Source organism: Octopus bimaculoides, chromosome 2 (genome assembly GCF_001194135.2).
Source record: "Octopus bimaculoides isolate UCB-OBI-ISO-001 chromosome 2, ASM119413v2, whole genome shotgun sequence".
Classification (NCBI taxonomy): Eukaryota; Metazoa; Mollusca; class Cephalopoda; order Octopoda; family Octopodidae; genus Octopus; species Octopus bimaculoides.
This window is the reverse complement of record NC_068982.1, coordinates 40,325,041-40,328,670: the sequence shown is the minus strand read 5'-3', so window position 1 is coordinate 40,328,670 and position 3,630 is coordinate 40,325,041. Positions and strand designations below refer to the sequence as shown.

The 3,630-nt window shown below is 33.6% G+C and overlaps 1 protein-coding gene across 1 annotated transcript in view; it reads right to left on the bottom strand.

Moving 5' to 3' along the window:
- LOC106884224 (GTPase-activating Rap/Ran-GAP domain-like protein 3) overlaps positions 1-3,630 on the bottom strand; it is a 1,434,052-nt gene that overhangs the window by 682,403 nt on the left and 748,019 nt on the right. The gene's annotated exons all lie outside the window — the stretch shown is intronic.

Here is a 3,630-nt window from a genome sequence, read left to right as displayed (position 1 = left end):
ATATATATATATATATATATATATATACATACATATATACATACACACACATGCATACACTCGCACTGATACAATCACACACATACATGTATGTATATGTGTGCTTCGAATATAAAATTGTAGTTATACGGATATATATTATCAAAACTTTACAGTTTAAACTATTGAAGTCTCATAACTGCTATTTTTCCAGAAGGCCAGCAATTTTGAGGGAGTGAGTCAGTCGATTATTTCAACTCCAAGTGCTCAACTGGTGCTTATTTTATTGATCTCGAAGGAATGACAGGTGAAGTCGACCATCGGATGAAAAGTACAGTCGACTCCCAACTAAAAGAGCCGAAGAAATGTAGCTACGCATTTTGTCAACACAATATAAATTCTGCCACCTGTTGTAGATAATGGCAAAAACAAAAACTACTCTAGTTCTAAAGTAGACAAAATTCGAATTTGTTATGTTTGTTTGACGAATACTCTGCGAGATAGTACTTATTTCTGTGTGTTGTACACTTTTCACCTATCATAACCAACGATAGCTGTAAAAGGGAAATTCATTGTTGTGTTGTGAATGCATTTGTATTAAATTTTTATTCTCATATCAAATAGCTGTACTATTGATATCACACTGAATATCATACGTACTCCGTACTTAGTATCTAAAGGATACCAGGGATAAAAAAAGCGTTAAAATGGTAAAAAAAAACATACTATTTCTTTGTATCAATTATTGATAAAAGAATTGGATTGCCAAGCGATCAATCACGAAAATAATTTGCTGGTAGTCAGACATGTTGGATTGAATTAATGGTGGCAATGGTATGCAATAACAAATATCAATAGAAATGTAAATGATTATGACGGTAAAGTTCATGAATGTGATGATAGTAAAATATGATTGTTAGTACTATTACTAGCAGCTGTAGCAGTAGAAGTATCAATAACAACGATAGCAAATACAAAGAATATTCCGAAGAATGCAAGTGGAAAATATGAAGGCATGAGAAACAAAAGCTGTTTGAGAAGTACGGTATTAGTGAGACGTCCGAGAAGGGAAAATTTATGGCGTTTTTTTTTTCCATTTCCACAAGAACTACTGCAATGTCATTTTGTATTAAAGAAAAACGGATTAAGAATAGAGCGTGAGCGTAAACAAACATGCATTTGGAAGCATATATGTATGTATGTTTGTATGTATGTATGTATGTATGTACATTCAGACTTACACATATGCATGGATACAACCATACATGCACACATGCATATATACATACATACGTAAATACATACACATTCCCACAGGAACCACACATAGATATATACTGATGCATACGCACATATATATATTTCTCTGTATGTTGCGCGTATAATCGTGTTGTTTACTGCATGCTTGTAACGAACGTTTACATAGTGCCTATCCTTTAAGCGTATTGCAACTATTTCAATGATGTATGCATGCATATACATGCATACATACATACATACATACATACATACATACATAAATATACATATATATATATATATATATATATATATATATACACACACAGACACACACACAAACACATACACACATATATTTATATATATGTATTTGTACATACAAATGCGCACGCAAATGCACACACTTTATATTGGAAAGACAGTCTGTATTTTTGTGTACGTGTATATTTTGTGATTTTATATATTTGCATTTATTGTGTGTTGGATCTACTTTTGTGTGTGAGTATGCATGAGAGAACTGTGTGCGTGTGTGTATGTGCTCGCGTGCATGTGTGTGCGTCACGTGTGTTGTGTACCGTGAAGTAAGTAGAACGCCTGCAGTTTATTGTATAAGAATGTGAAGTGTGTATTACTTAGGGATGCACGCACATACACACATACACACACACATACACGCACGCACGCATCCCATTGTATCTCTTTGTTGATGCGGATTTTGTGTACATATATGCATGTCGGTGCTTGTACTTGCGGTTGTGTGTATATGTATATGTATGTGTGTGTGTTTGAGATGTGTCCGTTTGTTTTGTGGGATTATATCTGAAGTATATTAGACAGCTGCTTGCAGGTTGCTTGTAGCGGAAGACAGTGTTGGAGAGGCTGAGAGAAATGAGGAGTATGTCAGACGTGACTTCACAGCTTATTGAACAGATCCAATCATGCAGCGGATAACTAGGGCAACGAAACAATTACAAACGCTGCTACGTATCAAATATGTTTATTCGATTTAAACTGATACCACTTGCATTTTCGCTAATTTTACATTAAGTATCAGAAAAACTAACCAAGGGGTAAAATGTCGGCTTTCAATGTTGATATAGCAAAAGACAGTTTTTCCATTTCAAATGATTTCTAGATTTATTGTTTACTGCAAAAATAAAAATAAAATGAAAAGGAAAGAAGAATGTAATCGAATTGATAGCTCATATAAAGAATTCTCCTAGTTAAGAGCACGGAATAGTAGACACCTGCAAAAGTTAATATCGAGTTAATCAATGATGAAGCGAGGTCAAAATCAACCGTAGCAAAACTTTTGACGCTCAGTTTTAGAGACATTATTATTGGAAAATGAATCCCTTATTACCATAATAAATTAAAACTTTAGCTCAAATTGAACTGACAATATTCATTTCCCCATATCAGCCACCCGTTACGACATTTAGAAATCCATGAACATCGTTCATAGTACGTCAGATTAATGAAATTACTTTCAGTAGACAAATAAGAAGAACTATTAGCTTTTATTCTGTAATTGATTTTAGTCATTAAACAGCGGTCATGATGGAATGCCAGATTCTAGGGTTTTAGTAGAATATATTGAACCATGTACTTTGCTATTCATTTCATCAACATCGGAAGTTGACGAGAACAGGATTTTAACCTTTTACTTAAGTAAGGTATTAAATAGTACAAAATATTCTGTCAGACGCTCTACTGAGTTCACTAATCTGACGCACTATGAACGACGTTCATAGATTTTTCAATGTCCTAACGGGTGGGTGATATAAGGAAAATGAATATTGTCGGTTCGATTTGGGTTAAAGTATTAGTTTAGTATGATAATAGGAGTAGGGAAAAGAAAGGAGAAACAAGTTCAAAAGATATGTGCTGAGCAAAAGATATAAAATTGATGTAGAGAAGGTTAACGAAAGAAAGACTGATGGTTCTAGTAGTTGGAAAAGATACTTAATAATTTGACAGGTGAAGAGCATAATAGAGTATAAAAGCAATTGGAGAGTAAGCAAACATCGATTAAGAGTGACAGCTCTTTAGACTCTGAGTTCAAATCCTTCATCTGAGTTCATCCCTCCGCGGGCCATAAATTAATGTAATAATCAATTGTTGGTGTTTCGATAATCTAATAATGCATCTTAGATATAAATGGAAATATAACGGAAAACGACAAGCCAGTTGATGGAAAAGTTTTAGAGAAAATATTTTAGATGTCACAGTCAGGCATTTTATTATATTGCCAGAATGTTCATGTATATTCTGGTGTAGAATGCACATGAACATTATGTGTGCGCGTGTGTGTGTGTGTGCGTGTAAATACATACACATAGGCACACACACACTCATATACTCATATAAAGACATACATATATACATATATATATATATATATATATA